Source organism: Pholcus phalangioides, unplaced genomic scaffold, assembly GCF_987345545.1.
Source record: "Pholcus phalangioides strain wild (caught in Gottingen) unplaced genomic scaffold, Ppha-v1.0 ptg000015l_1, whole genome shotgun sequence".
NCBI classification, from domain to species: Eukaryota; Metazoa; Arthropoda; class Arachnida; order Araneae; family Pholcidae; genus Pholcus; species Pholcus phalangioides.
In genome coordinates this window covers 112253108-112278692 of record NW_028301608.1, presented here as the reverse complement: position 1 = coordinate 112278692, position 25585 = coordinate 112253108, and the positions used below count along the sequence as shown (strand labels likewise).

General features: G+C 37.5%; 1 protein-coding gene across 1 annotated transcript in view; it reads right to left on the bottom strand.

Moving 5' to 3' along the window:
- LOC149077613 (protein Obscurin-like) overlaps positions 1-25585 on the bottom strand; it is a 218920-nt gene that overhangs the window by 121317 nt on the left and 72018 nt on the right. The window lies entirely within an intron of this gene.

Below are 25585 nucleotides of genomic sequence, written 5' to 3'. Positions count from 1 at the left end.
TTATATCGCAATGATATTTATGTACGCAGTAAAAGCTACCAGCTACGTTGGAAAAAACAACCTGTATTTGAGAAATTGTTCAGAAAAACTCCGTAAATGGTCCTTGAATAATTCAATTAATCAATATGGAACCCAGAGTATACTTTCTCCTTCATATCTTCCGAAGGATAGCAAAACTATATTAAAATTAACATTTTCTACAGTACTTTCAATCCAAGGTATGTCCTGAAATCCAAAGCACCATAAACGTAGCAATTTTTCGTCCAGACCAAACAAAAGACGCGTAAGACGCGGTGATTCTCCACTGAAAACAAAACGGGACAAGACCACGAAAGTGTTCCAGCGAAAATTGGAAAAATAAAAATGGAAAAGCTTCACTTGAGTGTTACTTCCACTGAGTGTTTAGAAGAAAACGAAGAAGTGGAGAAAAAACGAAAGACAAACATTACACGAGTGTCAAGCGCATGCGCAGTTCATTCCCAAAGGTTACGTCAAAGACCATCACCCCCTGAAGTGAGAACAGGTAAAGCTGTGTGCGTGTCAGTGTGAAAAAAGAAGAACAAGATGACGGGACGTTGATTTTAAGAGCTTCACTTGGAGCAGGAAAAGATCTTGATCGAAGAAAAGGAAGATTAGGAAAAAAAAAATCAAGTCCTTTATCTTCTCTTTCGGAGGAAACATACAATAATAGATGTGAAATGACGACGTCTAAATCGGGTGGTTGACAGCTGCTGCCGTAACCGCAGACTGAAGTTTTGAGAAATGAGAGGAAGACGTTCATAAAAATAAATATACATATGCATGTAATCTATAGAAGAAACCGTTTCCAAATCGCTTCTTAGAAATACGAATTCGGGAGCCGAACTTCCATAGCTGAATTGAATTTTGATGCCAATCTATGTAAGTGATGACAATTTGCTAAACAGCGGAACATAAATTCGCATCCTTCTCTTAGCTCTCAGTTTCATTGAACAAATACAGTCCCGCTTAATCAGATAAATGGATATCCCGACTTCTCCCGATTCTACCCCTTCTCAAGAGCAGGACCGTAACAAGGATTTTTTCCGTCCGGGGAAAAATTATTTTGCCACCCCTACAAATTCAAAATTCGATAATTTTGTAACGGTATTTATTCTTCGTTCCCACCTAAAACTGCTGCCCCCTATATTTTGCCACCTGGGACAGTTGGCCCCTATCCTTCTCTAATTCCGGCCCTGATCTAGAGACAATGTTGAAGTTCCCTCCGCTTAATCGAATAAGTTCAGCAACTTTTCTCCATCAGGTCGAATATTATGATTCACACAATTGCTAATACAAATCAAACTTTGTTATGTAATTATTTTGCAAATGAAGCATTTCGAATTAATGAGAAATATGTCGTCAAGTTGATACTTTGAAAAAAAAATAGACATGAGAGTGAGCACTGGCTCTGAAGTATCTAATAAGGAAAGGGTCCCAAAGTGCCCTCAAAAAATTATGGAAAAATTTAAGTCTCACCCAAGAACGTATAAAAAAAATTAGTGGTGGAATGCAATTATTAAAGCCGCAAAAAATTACTAAATAATTAGAACAGTTGGCTGCTCATCGCCTCTCGCGCTTAGCTATATAAAAAAGAAATTCAATTTCTCTTCACTCTCTCCTCCAGCTTCTAGAAAAAACTAGTAATTTTTTTTTTTTTTTTTTGCTCATTCTTTTGTCTGTGCTGTACTTGATCATGTGTTACTTGAATAACGTCACTCTAACATAAGGTCTGCGGGATTTTCAAATTGTTGGCCTCTTTTTGTTTGTTCTTTAGAATTCAAACTATTTCGTCGTTTCCCAGCCCAATGAGGTGTCCGATGACTTACAAATGACCCTTCTGAGGCGTTGTGAAGAGGAAAGACAAGTTTGTGCGTGCATGTGTAAAGCATGAGTGTGTGTTTGTGTAGAGTAAACAAAAATCAAGTTCAACGTACAAATGAAGCATTTACTCCAAAAGATCACAATTAGGGGAAAAATTAAAAAATTGAATATTTTTCAATGAAATTTATTGATTTATTTTTTAAACTTATTTATTGTGTCATATGTTATTCATTTCCCCTTTCGCAGATGTACGTGTGTGTGAATATATTATTGCTTTTTACTGATATTCCTCGTTGCTCTTTCCAAGTTTTATTGATTGTTTGAATTGTGCACCTGTGAAGTTAGAGAGAAAATTCAACTGCCCAATTTCCGGGTTTCGCTCTTTCCAAAAATATATCTTCGCACAACCAACTGTTAAAAACCTTTGTGTGGATAGCAGAGTAATGTCATCCTCGGATAAGTCGCCATCTGTTGGCATCGTTAGCAATTATGAGCTTTGGCCTTTATTATGTCCGACCGTCCATGTACGGTCCCGTTCAGTGCACACGAGCTCCAAGGAAAAATTGCGGTATTCGTTGCTTCTGTAGTCTAGTGGTTTAGGGCGTTCAGGACGTGGGTTCGATCCCCCGCACAAGGGCAGTTTAATTTTCTCTCTTTTGAAAAATATATCTCCTCACAACCAGCTGTGTTAAAAACCTTTGTATGGATAGCGGAGAGTGACGTCATCCTCGGATATACGTGTTACCACATATTTTCGTATTGTCAGTGATTAGAGAGGATTTCAACAGTTGAACCTCGTCTACGTTGGAAATTCATCTTGCACATTTTCAGTGTCTACTAGTTGTATCTGATGTTCGTGAATTTCTCGGATGACCGCGCCATATTTCCTTCCCACATCACGATTTTAAAATTACGTGCGTTTGATTATTTCGGCTTCGCAGTTGAGTCTATTTAGTTCGTTTAATGATTCTTGATTGGAGAGCTGTACTTTTCCTCTTCCCAGTAGATAGTCCTCCTCATTCTCAACTGCTGTATCCTGTTCATTGTCGTGGGTATTATTAGTTTTACAGGCTGTAATGGACTGAGATGAAACTACTTAGGCACTTTTTTACATTTTTGTGCATATTGAAATGAATAAAATCAATGGTGATTTTTCAAAATTTTTTTGAAGACCTCACCTTGGGACCCTTTCCTTGTAAGCTGTCTTCAGTAAGTACCTTTAAACTATTTTTATTTTGTTGTCTGTTGAGACCATAGAGAGCGCTAACTTTCGGATGAAAAGTGAAAATCTTATGCATTATGATCGTTGTAATTCAATGTTCATTTCATTTTAATGTCTGATTTATTCCAGAATATTATTAAATTGATCCTCCATCAATTTTCAGTATACTGTACAAACCATGCAGACACCAACGGCGTTAAACAATTAAATTGTCCTCATAATCGGCTATCCCGCTTGATCGGATATTGTGTGCTGGAATGCTACTATCCATTTAAGCGGGGTCGATTGCCCAGGATCCCCAGCCCCTTAAAGGACCTTCTATTGGTTGAAACTAAAATAACATCTTTAGCATATGATACCTAGGATATCACTTGGTACAGTAGTGTAATAATTGACGAAACGAGCGCAATAGCTGACTGAGGTAGATACATTTTCTCAGGGGCTCCTTTGTTCGAAGCGCAAATAAAGTGGAGACCACGGGTTACGTAATAATCGTAAGAAAAATTGAAAGGTAGAACGGGGGCCGTCCGCTACTACTACTAAACCAGACATACACCTCGTCCATATTCCTCTAACGAATTGGTACATGTTGGAATGTGTGTGTACGTATAGTGAACCTAACGTGAAGTTTGTTTCTGTGTAATGCTGGTTATGTGTAGTGCTGCCATCTGCAATCAGTTTTTCACCTCGTAGTGAGTGAAGTGTAATGAATGAATAATTACACCGTTGTAGGCCTGTTGCGAGACTTTTTAATGGGGAGATCGGCTCGCATTAGCGACTCGAAGTTGGGAACCGCAGAAAACCAACTTCAGCCGATTACCACTGCGGTGGGGTTTGAACCCGGATCCCCACGATACGAGTCCGTCACTATGACCACCACTACCTCATTAATTGATCTGATTCGCCGGCGTCGCGACACCTACATTAAGGCCGCTCAACCGGTCTAATTAACAGGCTTTCAGAAACAAAGTTTTACTTTTTGAGTTATTCTAAAACATATATGTCATAACTATTACCTTCTTGATGTATATCCTGATTATAAAGTTCATTGAAAATGTATTTTATTTATAAAACTTTAATAAATTTATTTTATACTGAGTTTTTTTGAAAGTATTATAATATAAATTTTTAAAACTGTGAATTTGTGTTTGAAAAATTATCAAAATTCTTCTAGTCTTTATTTATGCCTAGAGATGGCAGTGAAACATTTTTACTCATCTAAAAATCCACAATATAATGAATCATTATATCAATATTTATATAATCATTAAAAAATATGACGTCATGCAAATCAGAGCCCTATTTATAATTATTGATGATAAATAGGACTTTGATTTGAATGACGTCGTATTTTTTAAGACAAGTCGTAATGTAAGCATTTTGAGTGCTTGGTCATATTTTAGGGATTGTCAAGCAATTGGTCATATGTTTTGGTCATTTACAGATCTTTCAAATCCCCCTCCCGGCTCATTCCCAAGCCACTCATGTGACCCGTGCCATATTTACGAATCATTTGAGTGACCTGTGGCATATTTACAGATCACTTGAGTGACTCGTGGCATATTAAAAGATCATTTAAGTGACCCACAGCATAGTTTTAGAGAACTTAGCGGTCTGCGGAACATTTACAGATCTCTTAAGTGACCTGCGGCTCTGTCCCAAGTCACTGAGTGAAGTGGGCCACGATCCGTTTTCAAATCAATGAAGCGGCCCGCACTCTCCCAAAGGTTGAGCATCCTTGCTATAGATACACAATGCCCAATGCACCATCTAAGTTTTCGTAACATTGTGCTATTGTTATCATTACAGGCGGGTTCTATCAACCCCGCCCATTTTTAATATATAACCTTGATATTGAGATCAAATGTATCCTGTAATATTTCATATACAATCTTGTCAGGACTCATATTTTTACAGTGCACATTCCACCCAAAAACATGTGTATTTTAGGAAACGCCGCTGGAGAGCGTGGGAATTTTATGATTCTTCTTCTTTCATTTTGAAGAGCTTTAAAATTTTTTTTTTTCATTCAAAGAAGTTCCAATATTTACAAGTAATATATAACAGTTGCTTCGCTATTTCTATCTCGTGACACGTGCTCGAGGTGGCAACCTCACCTCTCTTGCGCGTGGGATTCCTCTCTCTCTCTCTCTTTTACGTACGTATATCCAACTCCGAATATTCCGATGACATTTGTAGAGCAGTAATACGTACTAACTGTGTAGTTAGTGACCTTTTTCTTCTCTTTTTATTCTTCAGGGTATTTTTACGTCTTATGACACGGGGAAAACGCGAAATTAACATGATTTTACTAGAACAAGGTGTAAAACTATAACTTACTCTAATCGACGCTCGATATAACGACCAACTTCGTTCCCATCGAAAACAGACGTTATATTAGGAGGGTCGTTATATCTGAAGGGAAACATATGTGATACTCGTTATATGTGATAGTCGTGAAACTTATCCTACCGGTCTTTGGAGTGGAGTGGTCTCTAAAACGTGGGGTCTTTATAACGAGCGTTGCCTGTATTTCGTGAAAGATACAATACAGTGTGTTGTAAACTGTGACATGAAATCGATTACTGTATTATGAATATGCTCTTGGCTTCACGATAGAAAACACCCCGTATCGCAATTTCCTGCTAGTATTATTTTATACGTCAGAGAAAATCAAATACAGTCGACGACTACCCCTTCCGTTCCAAGGAAAACGGACGTTATATTGGGAGGTCGTTATATCGAACGTTTTCAAAAAAAAAAAAAAAAACATTTTTTTTACTTTACAAATTTACTTTCTCCGCTTCTTCCAACTATTGGAATTTCCCTTTCCGTGATCGACAACGCGTAGGAAAAACTCAGACTCTTCTGCTTTCATAATTTTATCGGTGACCTTTCAGTTAGAAATTCTTTAGAATACGGACTGGATCACCGTTCGGTTAAGAAGCTTCCATAATTAAATCACGGTTTTCAAGTATAGTGAACAAAGTACTCTTTGGAATATTCAATGAGTTGGCTATTTTGGCTTCCGACATCGATTTTTAGTCAACTTCCGCCAAACTTTCAATTTCAGATCTACCATATTCCCCCCAGCATTAGCGGGCACGCAGCCTAACTTGAGGGACACAAGATATTTGAATGTTGGGTCTCTGGTCCTTCAGCCAATTCAATATGGACTTCTTTAAAATAAAGATATTTAAGAGTTATCTAGAATTTCTGATTGGGATTTATGCTCGGGAATGAGGGTAAAGATGTAGTGCTTCGTTTATTCAGGGTAGCCATGTCGAATTAATAATTTTCAGAATGAAAACATAGATAGGTTGTGACGGTCGATGTGGTGTGTACGAAGCTTCAAACATGGAAATTCTTAATTTTCCTTCAATAGAAAGCATCACTCTACGATTACATACGTAAGCGACTATATCATTCACGCTTAGAGAGTTTTCTTCTTGCAATAATCTTAATCTTCTCAAGGCTTCGGAAAAAATGATTATTACTACATGTCCTTGTAAACAGTTCACTTGCTACAAGGCTCCGTTACCTGTATATTATATCGTTGAGAAATTAAGTAAAATTTCGGAAAAATCAACTAAAGTGGGAGTGAGCCACCACGTGAAAAAATAAAACAGAATGGCAAGGGTTGGAGAAACATCGCCATACCGTCGACTCGCTTGGGCGCAGTGCGCCTTACTATGGTTGGCTCTGTTTCCAGCGCGGGCGCTACTCAACTACAGGGTTTTGCGGGGCAGTGACAACGCTGTACCTTTTCTTCACCAAGCATCGAAGGTCGAGGTCAAAAACACTCAACAACGGATTTTATACATTTCTTTGTAACAAAAAATAACTGGAGGCTGAGCTGAGTACGTTCGCTGTAACGGATTGAATGGTGTTTAGCGGTCGTTATATTGGATAAAACAACACGGCAGAAATAGGAAGAATTTTGGTACTTTCGTAACAATCGTTATAATGGAAGGACCGTTTTATCGAGTATCCACTCTACTTGTATACTGAAAAGCCAACAGTATTTCTTAGTGTGGATTATAGGAAGCTGCATATTTACTGCTATGACTGAACCGTACATGCACCACTTTAACATTCCTCTTATTTCTATCGAATTGGTACATGTCGGAGGGTGTGTTCTGAGTGTATGTTTGGCTCTAACATATTCATGTTGTCAAAGTCCAGCTTTTTTCGTGTTCTACTGGTACTGCCATCTCTGTTGCATATTTTGAAGTAGATTGGCATATTCCTCAATTTCCATATGATGTACGTATCTGCCTGACCTCTGCGGAGAGATTGTTTTTCAAATAGGAGACCATCTCGATGCGCATTTACTGCTGGTTTTAATTTTTTCTAATAGGTTATAATGGAGATTAAAATTTGAAAAGAAAACCTAAAATAATTATCTTACAGATGTTATAAGGTTTAGATGAGAGAATAGAGGAATCAACATTTTTTTTTAAGTCTTGACCAACGTCTGTTCCACTCAAGACTTGATGATAGTTATAACCGACAGAAAATTATACAAGTACTGCAAATTATAGATGGACTTTTTTTGTTTCTAAAATATGAGAATTTTATATGCGTGGATATCATGTTTTTCAACGATGCGTGAAAATGATAGAATTTAGGTGCAATAAGGTGATCTGTAAATATGCCGCGAGTAACTTAGAATATCTGGGTGTCGCAGGCCACTCAAGCGATCTGAAGTGTACCGCTAGCTTTTGAACTGATGTGGAACTGTACTACGAGCCATTTCAGTGACCTGGTAATATGCCTCCCTCTTAGTTCATTTTTACAAAATTAGGTTTAAGGTTGCAGCCTCATCAGATCACTCCGATGGCCATAGAATGAGGATGTATAGTTTAGATCAAAGTCTCCCAAACATTTTGTTCTATCGCCCCTTTATTTAATAAATTGTTATTCCCATCGTCTTTTCCCCAACTGAAGTCAGCCCATAGGATCCTATGCTAAACCCACAGCTTCTACCGCCCTCTTGGACCATTATATTGTTCCCCTGGGGGCGATATTGCCTACTTTGGGTACCACTGGTTTAGATGTACCAAAAAAAAATAAATAAATAAAATCCAGTGTAAGGCTATGTACAGTGATGAATTTAATAATACCATATTCACATCGTATGACAATCGCTACAAACAGAAAAACAAAACATTCACGTTGTCATTGCCATAGGCGGAAATAGACTTTTAAGTCTGGGGGGGGGGGCAAGATGATGATGATGTCGATTCATCTATACATCATTCTGATATATATCATCATTCTATACATCATCATAACATTCATCTGTCGACTTCACCTTTGATGCTGGGGGGAATGCCCCCCCACGCCCCCCCCCGTATCACCGCCCATGGTCATTGCATTAGTTCTACCGAGTAGAACGGTTTTTATTCATTTGAAATAGGAGATTAATGAAGCATCTTAATATGATAATAATAAATATTATCACCCTTGTTGAGATGTATCATTCACCATCAATCATTATGTCGTATGGTGGGTATGGTACTATATATATCGTGGTATGGTACCATTTACGTAAGGAAAAAAGAGTCAATCAATCAATGACATGGTTAAGAGAATGCTTAGCCTCATGAAAGAGCAATCGGTTTCACGAAGAGTCGAATCATTTCAGATGACTGAATAGTTCATGAAAGAAGTCTCTTTAATACTGACAAATCTGAAATTTTATTTTATTTTTCTCTGTAAGAACAACATTTATGGCCACGATGCTATCTAAACTCGCTCCCTAGAAAAGCTTCTTGAACATTAGGGTCTATGACCCGAGATAAATATATGAAAAAAACGAGAACACCAAACAACAGCCACTCTGTTCTGCGGCAGTAACTCTCTTTACTGCACCCGCTTGATGTCATATTACGACTCAGTCAGACGTACAAGGAAAATAAAAACATGTCTGTAGCTTCTCTACGAAAAGATTATGAACTTTAAAAAAAAAAGGCAAAATTAGAAAACGAAAACCACCAACTTTTGCTTATTTATTTCTGTTTAGAAACTGCTGAGGTCGTCACTGGAATCTTCAAAGAAATATTCAACGGAGCAAAATATTCTTCCTAAGATTGTTTTCGAAACTTCCTCTCTGGAATGAGATCTGGTGGCACCGTCATTGTCCTCATAAAAATGACGAAACGTACAGTACCAGGTCTCTTCGGAAATATCTGCTTTATTTATACAGGGTGATTCAAAACACGTCGTACAAACTTTTGGGGGAGGTAGATAACCCAAAAACACAAAGCAGAATCACATAGGAATGTATGACAGGAAACTCCAACCTGATCAGCTTTAGGATCAACGAAGATGCAGAAATGACAAGCCACTAATGGGAAGAACAGCTTTTTATTTAGCGACAGGCCCGTAGATGGAAATTTCGTTCGGGGGGAACCAAAGTATAGGGGCCAAATCCATTCTGATAGAACAATAGATTTGGCCATCTTTTCCCCTTTTTTCGGTCATTTTCTCACACTTCGGAGAGAGGGGGGTAGACCCCCAAGTCCGTCCTCCCCCGCTACGGCCTTGTTTAGCGATACTTTACACGAGGACAGTACGTGTACACTTTAAGTTCCACAACAAGTGCTCAAAGTTATTATCACCACAGTTACGCACACTTCACAACGGTGACGCATTGATTGTCGAGCCCTTTAAAATATACCCGGCATTTCGCAGACGTTTGAAGCAGTGACGGAGCGCGCTCAAGCGTGCATAACTGTGGATGGTAAGAGCTTTGATCACACTTGTTGTGAAACTTAACAGTTACGTGTGTACAGCCCGTACTGTTCTCGTGTAAAGAATCATCATATAAGGAGTTTTTCCACCCACTATTGGCTTGTCATTTCTGCATCTTCGTTTATCCTCCTGCTGATCAGGTTGGGGTTTCCGGTCATACATTCATATGTGATTCTGTTTCGTGTTTTCTACCTCCCACAAAGGTTTTTACGTTGAGTTTTGAATCACCCTGTACAATCCGCAGCGGTGAAAATTTCTTTCATCAATAATGAAATGAATCTACTTCATTCCGCAAAGGAAATCAAAATGAAAGAGAACTAAAAAGTAAGAACTCTCAAAGAATAAAAGGTATTGTTTGTGACGCTTTTTGTAAAAAAAAATTGTAGATTTATTTACAGAAATATATAAGCAATTATTTTTTATATATTTCTGTCTATTCCAACCTCTCAGAAGAAAAAAGAAAACTGTTAGGTAATCCGCAATCGGATATTTCAATGTTTTTATTCACATATAATCCACGGATTACACGCCGGAAAATACGGTACAAGCAACAAAGGATAAAAAGTTTGCAGTATTCAAAAATACATTGCATGCAAGTCATTAAACGAATTTTTGCTTGCTGCTAAATTACTGGTTTTCAATCGGTCTCCGTAAAAGTGGAAGAGTGTGAATTTTCAACGCGTTCCTGCAACAGGCCATTGTCCTCAGTCTGATAGGGTGATGAAGCAGACTAAAACTTAAATTAACTGGGGAGAAGTGATGTCTTTCCACACATACGTCGCCATCTGGTTGCCCTGATGCCATTTGCGAGCAATTAGCAGAATGTTGCCGCCGTCCATTGCACACGGAGCTGGTCAACATTTATATATGCTCGGGGAGGGCGAGAGGTGAATTCTATCGGTCTTCATAGCTTAGATGGTTTAGCACTCGTCCGGAAAATAAGAGACCGGGGTTCGAGTCCTCGTAGGGGCAGAGAATTTTCCTTCCCTGAAACACCGATATCTTTGCCCGTTTTCCGTATCTGCTGTAGGTTAAAACCTCCCTCAGAGATAAGGTGTCGCCCACACAGTCTAAAGGGGACAGTACTGTATAGTAGAAACTCACAGTACTACAGTGGATAACGAACAAAAAGGGAACCCAATTTTTTTCCCCTGTAATGGAAATCATTTGTTAATATACAGGGTGTCCTGTAAGTGTGAATTCGAATATGCGCAGGGCGTCTCAGAGCATCACGTGCCCCCGGCCAAGAGATTTTTCTGAGGACCGCCAGGAAAATTTGCATCGGGGGTGGCCAACCTTTTTTCAAGACATGCCACAATCAGCACTTTTGATGCAAGTGACCTCTACGAACCTTAACATGCAGATAAACGTCCCGTTTTACGGGATATGAGCATTCTCTACATTCCTGCCAAAATACTGTTCGGCTCTGTTTGTTCTCTTATTTTCGGGAAAATGCCAAGTTTGTCAGCCTTTTGTGTCTTAAATTGTTTTTATTTTTAATTCGCGAATTAGATTATCGCGATGCAGATTGTATATGTATGCACATCTGTAGAAAATTTCAATTTTACCTACACCATGTTGGGCATAGACATTGGAACTTGAGGCCTCAAAGTGCTTGCCCTTCCCCCCAGCGATAAACTTTACTAGAGGAATTAACCCCGCTCTCATCCTTCCAAGAATTCATGGATATAAAATGTAATTCTATTATACAATGCATGTTCCCATGTGGATGATCCTGAATCTCGTACACACGGGACGTCCAGCAAATATTCCTGAAGATGAAAAACCGAATAGAAATGCATTGAATAAAAAAAACGTCACCACGTAATTATTATTTTAAGAGTGCCTACCATACTAAATACAGGTTGGCAGCCTACAAGGCCATCGTTCATAAGAAGAGGATTGTTTAAAAGTTGGAGAGAATTTCTTTGATTGAAAAATGGAATAGAATTAATTTAATTTTTTTGAAAGTGTTCGTGGCCACACTGATACTCGGTGCACCATTTGTGACTCGCGTGCCGCGGGTTGGCCACCCCTGGTTTACGTGCTTACTATCTAAAATAATGATAACGGTAGTTTGTCCGATGCGCCAAGCCAGTAAAAACCAATAAATTATTTTCCAAACACGGTACAAAAACACGAAGTTATATGTTTATTGTTGATACACTTATGATATTTTTCCAAAAAAATATCAGTAAAAAAAAATTATGTTTCGAATCAATTCGTGCTGTGGTTTCTGATTCATATTTGGTTACTGAAAAAGTAATTATGGTCTGAAAGAGAAAATCCTGGTGAGAAAAATCATATTTTAGCACGGATATGCGTTTATTCTTTCTGCGCGAAAAAAAGAGGAAGATATGTAAACTTTATTAACCATTTAAGAGGCATTGGCGAGATATTTCGCCTTCTTAAAAGCATCTTATTTTAGTATTGACAAGCTCAAATATATTGTTAAGCTGATTCTTCAATGGATCACCTTCTTTTATACCTCCTTCCAGTTTGCAAATGCTGAAAGTCGGAAGGGAGCCTACATAGTTAATTATTATATGGCATTTTATAAGGGGTTTGGTGATTTCTGATATGCCGTTTAAGGGGGTCTCACAACTTTCAGCATGGTAAAAAACTACGCTCTAATAGAAATATCATTATCATTAAACTATTGAACCATTGATTTATTTCAAATATTTTACGCGTAGTTTTCGACCGTATGTGCTATTCCATGTTAATATAATAATTTATCCTAGCGTCCTTAGGGAATGTGCTAATATGTTGGGCCAGTTGCGCAGATTTTCTGAAGTAGTGCTGCTGAGGGTATCGTCCCAGGGGATTGGAAGCTTGTTAATTTGGTTCCGATATTTAAAAAGGAAAGTAAAATAGCAGTTTCGAATTATCGTCTAGTGAGTCTGATGAGCTCCTTCTCCAAAATTTTGGAAGTTATAATCAAAAAGAGAATTGGTGAAGTGGATATACGAGAATAATGTATTGTCATGTAACCTATGCTGTAAAACCAGCATAGGTTCAGGAATGGGAAATCATGTGTAATCAACTTTCTTTACTTTGCTTCTATGATCACGTGACTAGGGCTTTTTGTAAAGACAAAAATGTAGATGTCGTTTACCTTGATTTTCAGAAGGCATTCGATCGAGTCCAACATGGCAAATTCTTGAAGGGTTTACACGAGATTGGGATTGGGAGCAACTTGCTTAATTGAATAGAATCGTGGTTAAGAGATAAGTCACAACGAGTTATGGTGAAGTGAACGGGGAATTCTCTGGTTGAACAGACGCCGCAAGTGGAGTTCCTCAAGAAAGTGTCCAACTTTTTTCACTTTGATAATGTGAAGCTAATGGGGGTAATCGGGAATTAAAACGATAGGGAGTTGCTCCAGACCAACTTAAACAAGATTGCAGCATGGGCAAATGAATGGAGCATGACGTTTAGCGTAGATAAGTGCATGGTCGCTCATTTTGGTTCGAACAACCCATGGTTCTCTTACGAGTTGAATGGTGTCACCATCCCGGATGCAACTAGGGCCACCGATTTGGGAATTCTCATTGACGAGCGGCTTAGGTTTTCTGAACATTGTTCAGCGGTGGTCAAAAAATCGAATAGAATGCTTGGTCTCATTTTCAAAAAGGTCTCTTCGCGTTCTCCTAAAGTCATTCTTCCGCTTTTTCGAGGCTTAGTTCGTCCTGGACTGGAGTATGCTGTAAGGTTTTGGAGACCATACCTACAGAGGGACATAGACTTGGTTGAAGGGGTGCAGAGAAGAGCTACGCTTGTCTTTATTGGTACACGGGGCTTGAGTTTTGAAGAGGGACTTCATTTTTTGAATATGTTTACATTGGATGAACGCAGATGTCAGAGGGATATGATCTCTCGCCGCAGAGAGCACCAGGCCTACAACTTTATTACACATCACTCACTATGAGTTGAGAAAAAACTCATAGTTTAAAAAATTGATTGCAGATGGCGGCATTACACAGAAACAAACTTCATGGAAGGTTCACTATACATACACACACATTCCAACATGTACCAATTCGTTAGAAGTTCCTCAGAGGAATATGGACGAGGTGCGTGTCTGGTTTTTGTAGTAGGGGGATATGATCGAAGTGTGTTAAAATGATTACCATGATTTATTAATTCGTCGTCAATCAACTGCTTTTACAAAGGGACACTAGTATCGTTTGGTAAAGGACAATTCTAGGTTATGGTGTCGTAGGGAGTTTTCACTAATAATAATCCATGATAAAATACCATGACATCAATGCCATGGTATTTTATCATACGTGCAAGTTTTTTTTAATTTTGTTTTGTTGAAAATTTACAAAATATTAATTATCAGATATTGAGATATGTAAAACTTTATAAATCAATAGTTAAAAGTATTTTTAATTATATTTATATTAGAGCAGAGTTTTGATAATGTTGAAAGGTATGAGATGCTTTAAAGCAGCGCTTCTCAAGCGAGTCCTTGGGACTCCATGTGCATTTTCCAGAGGTTCCTTTGGTGGTTCAAAGAAAATTAAATAAATCAGTAAATTTGATAAATAAATAAAGAAAGGAGGCGTGTGGGGCTCCGTAATAGAAACTGTATAATTAAAGAAGGGTTTCGCGAGTCACAAAAATAGCTCAAGAACTGCTGCCTTAATAAATAATATGAAGGAATAAAACACTAGCACTGTGAAGTAGTGCTGCCATCTACTGAAATGCCTCAGAGTTATGAATGGTTAAAGAGGAAACTGGATCTGATCTTTATTTTCGATTTATTTCCCTCGGCTTTTAAATTATCGGTTCTGTGGGGTTTGAACATATCCCCTGCCAATAATGCCGGTTTCTCGAACTCTGCTACAAAAATGATCACTGATTTCTGGAGTCAATATTTTCTCATCGAAAACTGACCCGAGTAAAAGCCGACCCTCCCCACCTGAGGAACGAATTTTTCCAAAAAAAAAAAAAACTCGGCTTATACACGAGTATATACGGTACTCAGAAATGCTTATTGAAAGACTATCGGGAAACATGATGACTTGAATGTACAGAATGGAATGTCAAAGAATTCGGATATTAATGCACAAAAAGTTCATGATGTAGGATGGGAAAATACGAAATACAAAAATTATGGAAGATGTTTAAGAGAATTATTGAGATCTACGGTACATGTAGCGCCAAAATGATTGGAATTCACATGAAATTATTTACTGTTCAGAATAATTTTTCATAGATAAGGCGCCACTTAATCGGAAACGATTCCATCGCACAATATGTTCGATCAAGCGGGATATCCGATTACGCAAGATTCCTTGAAAGACTGTTTTTTCGGAGATGATGATTATACAATGCAGAAAATTCATCTCTGCCCCTCCACGAACCCCGGTCTCTCGTTTGCAGGTTGAGTGCTCAACCAACTACTAAGCACTCAATATGAAAACAGGATATTTCTCTATATATATAGTATCCAAAAAAAAAAAAAATATAACCAGTCTTTCGAGGAATCTTGCATTAACCCTCAACTGGCATGGTGAATGAATGCATTGCTCAACATGCCACTCCGTTGAGAAAGAAATGCAACGGATGCATCCTGTTATCAGTACCTTTCAAGCAGGTTATCCATACGTTCTTGACAAATTTATGAGGTTGTTCTATTTTTTCGTTCTTTCCGTTATTTTATTGGTTAAAATTTCCGTGCGGTCAAAATGACCCCATCTCAGCATTCGCGTAAAACATTTTTTGCCTGACTGCCGTAGTGTTGAGATAGAAATATCGTCTCGGAAGAGCGCCAGTTTTCCCGATAAGGCCCCTTACACACAGAGCGGACGCGGGTCCGGATCCGCATGCCCTTTCACACGAGCACATATTTGTGGGCGTTTCACCCACATCTTTAGACTGATTTTGTTTTCACCCAGTGAACGCCATTCGTGGATAGCGCGTTGTTTAATAAATATATTTAGTTTATTGTTAAGTTTTATTTGATAAAACTCAACTATAAATTAATAATTACATTATTAATTTATTGTTAAGTTTGAATAAAATTTAAACCGTAAATTTTATTCACGGTTTTCTCTTCGAGTCACTAAGTCTAGTAAGCTCTTAGTTTTAAATTTTGCATAAAAACATTTTCCTATATTTTTTTGTTGCAATTTTTGTATTTATTTTTGTCCTTCACCCCTGATTCAGTGCTCATAGGCAGCAAAAATCCATTCTTTGGTGGTTTAATTTGGAGCCCCATAAAATATGGGTATAAAGATGCCTTCAGTTCGATCCTCACAAGTAGTCGACGCGAGAAAATATCTTAGAATATTTTCAAAAGATTTTGAAAAAAAAAAAAAATCTATGATCTGTCTTTTTTTTGGAAAATATGAAAGAAAAATTCCAAAAACATCCAATGATGTTCCAAAAAAAAAAAAATTCAGGAAATATCAGACTTTGCAAGTAGAAAAAGGGGTAGGGGTGGGGACTTTCAAAATGTCTGTGCTTAGAAACATTCACATCACAATTCTGTCATAAGCCCGGATTCAACTAAAAACCTGATCGGTTGCATTTTTCAAGTTTATAAAATAACTTCCATAGACCTTTTAGAGTGAAATCCTATCCTTAGATTACTTACTTCTGAAATATAAAATTTCACTTTTTTTCAGTTTATAGACTGAATATCGAGTAAAATATACTTGTAGGTTTTGGGGGAGGGGGCACCAAAATTATTCAAGTGCTTAGGGCCTTCAAACGTCTTAATCCGGCCCTGAGTAAACGCCGTACGGGGATAACGTTGTTTAATAAAAGTATTTAGGTTTAAAAGTTAAAAAAATTAGAAGATTAAAAATTAAAAAAATATATTTGAAATAATTTTAAATATTTATATTTTTTAATAATTTTAAAAAGAAAAAAATTAATTTTTTAAAAATTAAATTTAAAAGTTATTGAAGTATTTAGTCAATTATATAATTATCGTAATGAATTACAGAACGGCTCATTATTTTACGTGTTATATAGATCGCAAATTTTATAGTGTTTTCTTTCAGATATAAAATTTCATTCCCAATAGCGGCTACATTTTCATGGTCTCGTCAGTGCTCGTTGTTGGCAGGTTTTATTGTATAAAATTGTAAAGTATGGACAAAAGACAGTTAAAGTTGCTATATCTCCTTTATCTCAGAAGGAAACAGAGAGATAGACGTATGTGGGAACATCCTATTCATGAGCAGGTACCTTCATATGGTGTTTTTAAGGGTATTTCTGGCAAATAATTAAAAAAATTCCATGCAAAATCATCTTTAAAAGTAGCCAAAGATGCGGGCGAATTCCACCCGGACCCGTGTCGTTCGAATAGCTCCATATAACCTAATGCACAAAACCTGTATGTGCTGATGTAGAGCCCGCACTTAGGTTTTGGCACAAGCGGACGCCATCCGTACCCGCACGGACACTTCGAAGTTACGGGCGCATTCCGCATCGTCTGAAAGGCACCTTATATACCAATAGTTAAAACTCCTTCCGGACCCGCATCCGCTCCGTGTGAAAGGGGCTCTAACGGTTTCAAATTAATGGTGAAACATTGGATGTCCGATGTGAGCATAAGGATAGTGTTGTTAATGAATTCTATGTAAGATCTGTGTGATCAATATTTCGTGGTGTTGTTTGTGTGTGTGCAAGTACTGTGTTTCCGACTTAGAATAAGACAAATTTTGGTGCCTGTGAAAATATAGTAAGTATTACTTTAATTTGTAGATTTTATTTTCTGAGTATATATTAATCGTATTCAGCTTTTAATCATGAAAATTGCGTTCAAAAATGTGATATGCAATTAAAAAAAAATTCAAAAGTCATGTATCCCTTCATTTTTTTGGAATGTGTGTTCTAATAATAAAAGACAATTATTAGGAAAATATTACAGAAATCTGAAAAATTATTTAGTGAATTAATTGACAGATGAATGAAGGCATGTAAAAAAAATCATTGCATTTATATGAAGACTTCTTTTGGTGATTTTTAAAATGCATTAATACTTACTGGGGTTAAAATGACCCCACGACGCCAGTTACGCGCAGAATTTTCACAACCTCAGTTAAAGGTTAACAAGTGAAGAGGACATTTCTACATATACAGTCAAACCTCGTTAATCAGTCACTCTTGGGAGAGCAAAAATGTGACTTAGTAAGCGGAGTGACTCGTTAAACGGAGTAAGCCATAACTGTGCCAATTCCTGCCTGAGGACAAATGGGACTTCCAAAAAGTGACCCGGTAAGCGGAGTGACGTGTTAACCGGGTGACGCACTAACGAGGTTTGACTGTATATATATATCTATATATATATATTTACTTATTTTATTTATTTATATATTTATTCAATATTGTTTGGCCGAGGCCTATACAAGAGTATGCGGAAGTTATGAATGACGAAAATGACGACTGATGACACAGGAAAATTCGGAAATCGTAGTACAATCTACAATATTTGATGGTAGATTGTTCCAGTCGATAATAGTTATAAAGAAAAGTTAAACGAGAGATAAGTCGAAGAGAGTTGAGTGGTTGGATATTGAGATGGCGCTTTTTTTTTTTGAGTTCCGATATGGAGAAAAATGAAGCGAGTGGACTTATTTTGGATATATTCTAATTTGTCCATGTTTGCTTGGGTATGGGGGTCCCAGGCTTCATAGGCATAGGAGAGAGCAGGGAGGATATATATATATATGTCTGGTAGCACAGGCGACTGACATGACGGGTGGAGTTTTTCAGGTTACGACGAAGGAAAAAGAGTTTTTGGAGAAATTTATTAAAATATAATCAACGTAAGATTCCAGAAATGATCGGAATAGATTATAATGCACAAGTAATTATAATGGGAAACCTCAGAGATCAAAGAACTGTCTATAGAGTAAGGGAAATCGTGGGTAATTCTCTCTTTTATGGGTAGCTTTCATGAAACCAGTTTTTGAGAAGTTGAGGGGCAATACCCAGGTTGAGCACCATTCGGAAATAATGTTAAGGTTGTGTTGGAGAGATTCTTGGTCGGAAAAGTTGGACACTGTTTTGTAGATGACACAACCATCAACGAATAGTCTGATACGGCAGTTTATGGAGTCGGGTAGATCATTTATATAAATTAGAAATAGTAATGGCGAGAGGGCCGAACCCTGGGGTGTGCCAGACTTGACATGAAGAAATGGGGAGTTCTGGCCCTTGTATGAGACAAACTGGCTGCTGAAATATTGTCTGAGGCTTCTTCTGCGGCCGATCAAGTCTCAGAAATGCATATAGAGAACAAGTCGATGACAGTAGATGTACGAAGCCTTTCTCGCCTGCCGCGGAGACTTACGTTCAAATAACCTCAGATGATGGCTGCCACAGATGTGGGCGAAACGTCAGGAAGAAAATCTCCTGGACCATGGACTAATAACCCGGAAACCGTTTGCAAGTCATCAAACTGGCTACTGTTAATGAGGAAGGCCTTCACCCATTTCAGCAGTTGAACATTTAGACCAAGGTTTGAAAGTTTTAGGATATATATCAGATTATGCTGGAAATAATTCAGTTTCCATTTTTAACGTTTAACAATTTCTATTTTTAACGTTTGTATAGTTTGTACATCGGAGACTGAGGAAAAGGATCAATATTAATGAAGTTTCTCGAATAAATCGGACATAAAAAAATGAAATGAAAATGACATTTAATTACCATGATCACAATACCTAAGAACTTTACTAACATTAGAAAAGTTACGCCATCTATTGGCTTAATAAACAAAATAAATAAATGTACGTATTAAAGACAATGTAAATACTTTTAAGCGTATTTATCTCAATTTAATAACAATGTTTACTAATTTTAAATGCTTGTATTCAATAGAACCTTTATGTAAATAATTGTTGATGTATGTTAACAGTGTTTACGTATGATTACAATATTCGATTAAAATTTTATTGTCACGTTTTCATCTTCTAATAAGGTATGTGTAGTTGACGGATGCGTTTACCCGTGATCCGCCGTAACATGAGGGAAAATTGTGTTCTTTAAACTTAATAACCCTATTTTTTTTTTTTTTTTGTTTGTTATTGTTCCTGCGATAAATCTGATACCGACCTTGCAGTGGAAAATAATGGCCAGTTGCATCCTGAGTAACCGTTGCTTTCATTCTAGGTTTTTGAAAAAGAATGCTAAACACTGAGACAGAATCATCAAGGGAATCAGAAACTACGATGAGAGGACTGACGCCGAAGACGGCTACACAGGTTGAAACCTTCTAACTGTAGAAGTCGATGTCCAAATGATGATGCTGACAGATGAAGCCGAAGAAATCCTAGACTTCCCCACGAGCGGAAAAGTCTGCAAAGCCGACACGAAATTCCGGTAGATGTTTCTGATCGCAGCGAATGAAACAAAAACGCTTAGCAGTCCTGAAATGTTCCAGAGGAGAACAAAAGCACTGGAAATAGCTCTCACCATGGCATTCGATAGCAGTGGCACATGCGCTACAACCAAGCGAAAAAAAGCCCAAGAGACAGCCAGTGAACGTTACTCCAGAAAAACCGATGTTCTCTTCTGTGCCTTTTCCTTCTCCCGGGAAATCCCCCGGGAACCCAGCCGTGAACTCAAGTAAGCAACCAACACCTGAGTTACCGTCTCAACCAAGCATCGACCGGAACAAAAAGGGGAGGAAACCGACCAACCACAGGCCGTGATCCTGACTAACGAGACAATAGCGCTTCTCTCCCGTTCTGAGTTTGAGAAGACAATTTCTCTCCACCCTGGCCGGGAGAAAATTACTCCTATCCATATCCAGAGCAATGAAAACTGGAGAAAAACATCCAAAGAGTTGGAGAAAATTGCTGGGAAACATTAAAACTATCACGTTAATATTAACAAACCGGTAATAAGTGCTGGCGACTGGAATTGTAAAAGTCCCTCATTCTTCAGCCATTCCACAAATAGACAAGGTAGAGTGCTTGGAAGATTTTGTAGGAACAATTGCTTGTGCATTCATTCATCGAACATTCCGACCAATTATCCTACCAGTCGATTTTATCGACCCGATGTTCTAGAGTCTAGACTATGGAATCTTCAAGAACTTTAGGCACAACATTTTTTCTCTTTCGAAACAACTGCCAAAACTTAATTCAACTCAGAACCCTATTATTTTCACCATCGATATAACTAGACCAAACGATATTCCATATCAACTGGTTACCAACTGGGAAATTTTCCGCTCTACGCTGGAAACATTACTAGTGTGGAACTTAGCAGAATTGACAACAAACTGTATTGAAAATGCATTAGTTGATGTGATTGAACAATATAAAACAGCTATTCAAGCCTCCACCAGGAAGATCAAGGCAAAAGAAAACAGATTTGGCATTCTGAAGAATTGTGGGACAAAATCAGACTAAAAAACCGGGTCCGAAAACTTTGGCAAAGATTTATAAGACAGTCTGACAAAACCACTTTAAACAGACTAGAAAAGGAAGTAAGACAAGAAACAACTGAGTATGTCAATGAGAGATTCGCCCACTTCATTGAGGAAGCCACAGCATCCGATGGCTCACTTTGAAAAGCGTGGAAAATCTGTTAACGAAAATCTCCAGTGGTGGACAAAATTACAAATGAACAAGGTCAACTGTTGTATACAAACGAAGAGATTGTTGAAACGTTTGCTGATAACTATGAAAAGCAATTTATGCCAAACAGTCTGCAATCTCGAAGTATTGCCTCAGCTCATCATGGGAAAGTTTAAGAATTCCTGGGTACAGTTCGCTCGGGCGCCTTGCGCGGAATGGGTACTGCCGGTTTGACCAATGTTGACGAAATCAGGGGCATAATTAACAAACTCAAAACTAAAAAAGCTTCTGGTCATGACAAATTTCAAATCTCGCTCTTAAAAATCTTCCGCTTTCTATCCTCAAATCCTTCACTAATATATTCAATAGCATACTTCAGACAAGCTATTTTCCCAATGTCTGGAAACTTTCTATCGTCAAACCTCTTTACAGATCTGGAACTGATCCACTTTTCTCTCAAAACTTCAGACCTATAAGCTTATTCAATGACATTTCTAAAGAACGTATCTATATTTCACGTCTTGACACTTTCCTGTCCTTCAACAACATTCTTCGAAGTAAGCAGCACGGATTCAGGCGGGGGCAATCTTGCGTTAATCAGCCGCACAGATTTACCGAATTCGTGATGACTGCGTTCAACTACAAAGAACATATCTGTGCCCTCTGTCTGTACGGCTTTCGATAAAACAAATCACACGACCTTACTATCCAAACTAATTGATCTGGGTTTGCCTGGCAATTTGATCGTTTTATCATCATCGTTTTCCAGCTCCTCAGCGCGGAATGCGTGGTCTATTTGCTGATGATACCATCCTATTGACCAATCAAAAAAGGGAAAAAATGAATTGAAATTTACAAGAATCAGCTGAAGACTTGTGTCAAGACAACGATATAAAATTAAATAATCAAAAATGTCAATATATTCTCTTCAAAAGACGGTACAAGTTCCCAAGAACTCTCATATGCATCGGCAACACAGTGTTAACGAGAAAACTCCCAAGTCCAATGTCTAGGATTTATACCAGATAAGTCGCTCTCATTTGCTCCTCAGGTGACGTACGATTGAATGTAATCTTTATTCAACAAAGATTACGTTCAATCCTAAGGTCATGTTCGTAAAAATATAATAAATCGTCAATTAATTATTCAATTAAATGAACATAACTATGGTGTAGGATGGTGTATCCGAATGGCAATGTTGGTTTTGTTTGATGATAACACGTGGAGAAAGCCAACACTGCAAGACTAATAGTGTTTTTATGATTGATTTTATCTTCTTCAAACGTATTTTAATTTGATTTTATTACAAAATATGTGTGATGTACGTATTATGCACGGGAAAAATAGCTAATTGGTTTAATGAAGAGAAGGGCTATATATTTTTCCATATTTATCGACTTCTCAACTTTATGTATTTTGGAATTATGCATAATCACCGGAAGATGTGATTAACATAGTAAAATTTAATAAAAACTTTCTTTATCGAGATGATTTGTGATTATTTTTGCAATGTCAGCAATATGGTTATTTTCCATATTCTTGGTTGTTATTGTTATAATTATTATTTTTATTTTTTTGGATGAACAAATAATACATCATATACATGTGATGTTACAATTGATGTGATTACAATACAGTGTGTGTGATGTCTTCATTAGAACTTTTTCTTTGACGTTCTTGATTATGGTTATATGACTGATGCCGGTTCTACGGTATCTGCACTGCCGAGTGAACTCGTTTACACAAGAATTTTGTCATAAACTAATATTTTATTGATTTAAAAATCTTTGACTGGTGTCTCTCGATTATGTAAAATTTTATGATGTTTGGGGTTTTTATGTACCATATCATCAGCTACTTCCCTTATGACATTTCACCTATTTCTTCTTCGACTGTGTTGTGTTTTATCTCGATGAGCACTCGTTTCGCAAAGATATGTAAGCAATGCTATCCTGGCTCTTCCATTCTGAACACATGCATTCACTATACACTGGACACATGCACAGACTTGTCTTTTTCCTTCACATACTACCCCTGGTGATCCGTGAGTCGCCAGACAGCCCGCAAAGGCTAGATGGCGACTGAAACGTTCAATATTGGTCCGGGCATTTCTGTAAGATTCATTGGAACGTCTTTGGGTATATAATGTGTCGTATATTTATACCCCCTTTTTGGCACCTATTTAATCATTTATCTTCTAGCAATTGTGGATAATATGATCGCTGGAAGTGATAAGTGGAGTTTACTGTGAAACATTCTCTCGTACCTTAATCCCTTAACCTTGCATATTAATATATTTCATGAAAAATATATATATTAACCTCATTTTATGAAAAAAAGAAAAACCCACCGAGATGCAGTGACCTTGAAGTGTTATTTAATTTCTTCATTAATGTCTATAGGGGTCATTGAGTATAGCAAACGAAAAAATAAATCTCTGAACAACAGAGAAATAGTAAACTAGACATTCTACTGAGTGTTGAAGCTCACGAGGGGAATGTTAAGAATGAAGAAACGGTTCAGCCAAATTGGCAAGGAAAAATGAAAGAACAAAAAAAGGCAGTGAAAGTAACAAAGAAATGCTGCACGGACTCTTGAAACAATGAGTGTTTGTCAGAAAAGATATAATACACGCAAAAAAGAAGGAATAACCGCAGGAATTTTTATGCGTTTCAATAAGAAGGGCTGAAAGGTGACTTTTACGTTGAATAATCGTCGTCACATCGTGATGACTTATCCCTACTGAGCCTGCTACAATTCTGCCGTTTTGAAAAAGTATTTTTTGTTTGCCGACAACGATGCATTGCATTTGTCGTTAAAGCAAAGCTGTGTTTGTCCATGTCACTGTGGTGCTGTTTTAAATATGTCTTTGTACGATGATAATTTGGAAATGTGTGTGTGAAACAAATTTAAAAAATCTCCATTGTGATTAGACTGCACTGACTGGTCGGAATAATTGTAATTCATAGAAATTCAGCCATTTCTGAATGGGTTAATCTAAGTTAGCTAAATTGAAACATTATTCAGATAGGCTTTCTTGTGATAACTTTAGTATACGCTTATATATTAGGCACGTCTTATTTAACTCTTTAAGTGACATTCACAAGATATCTCGCTTTCTTAACCCTTACAGCGGCAATTCCGAGATATCTCGGGTTTTTAAAATAACTCCCCAAATAGTAGTTTAGACCGAGTTTTTTCCCCTCTTGATATAAAATGCTTTCCTTCCTCCCCCCTCTCCTGTAAGTCAACTGCCAGTGGGCGGAGTCAGCTTTTGTTCAAAGTCTGATGGGCATCAGTTGTATGTTTAATTTTGAGCAAACGAGGAAAATTATTAGCTTTTCAAATCATAAAGCACGGGCACTCAATGCTAACCATATAGAGACAAAATCAGAACATCTAACTGGATAATTAGCTCAGTCATAAACATACAACAATCAAAACAAACCACGCACAACAGAATGCTGCGAAACTGAAATAAATAACGGGAAATATTGATAATCGTGGTAAGCGCATCTCTCTCTCTCTCTTTCACAAAGCGCTTCTGTGAGAGCTAAAGAGGTCTTGTTTAGTGCCATAGAATGTTTTTTCCTCAAGTGAAATCGTTTGATATGCCTAATATTTCAGAAAACACTGATACAGTGGAGCTTCTCCCAACGAACGCTTCCCGTTAACGGCACTTTTCTGATCCCTGATCCTGTGGAATAAGGCTTTCATATGTTTCACTCTCTGGTAGTGGACAGTATAATCAGGTAAACTGTGATTTTTTTTCCAAACTCTAATTCATAAATTTTCCGTCAAACACTAAGAATTATATTATATTCAAAAAAGACTATGTTCAGTCCCAAGCTCGTGTTGATAAATATGATAAATCGTCAATTAATTACTTAATTAAGTGAACATAACTATGGTGTATCCGAATGGTAATGTTGGTTTTGTTTGATAACATGTGGAGAAAGCCAACACTGCAAGGCTAAGGGCCGTATTCACCGACATGGTTTAAACTGTAGTCACAATTTTTGTATCAGAAATCAACATAGATTGGTTACAAACCTGAATTTAACCAATCCGTTTCGAACGCTTATCAAAAAAATTATGACTATAGTTTAAACCACGTCGGTGAATACCGCCCTAGTAGTGTTTTTATGATTGATTTTATCTTCTTCAAACGCATTTTAATTTGATATTTATTACAAAACATGTGTGA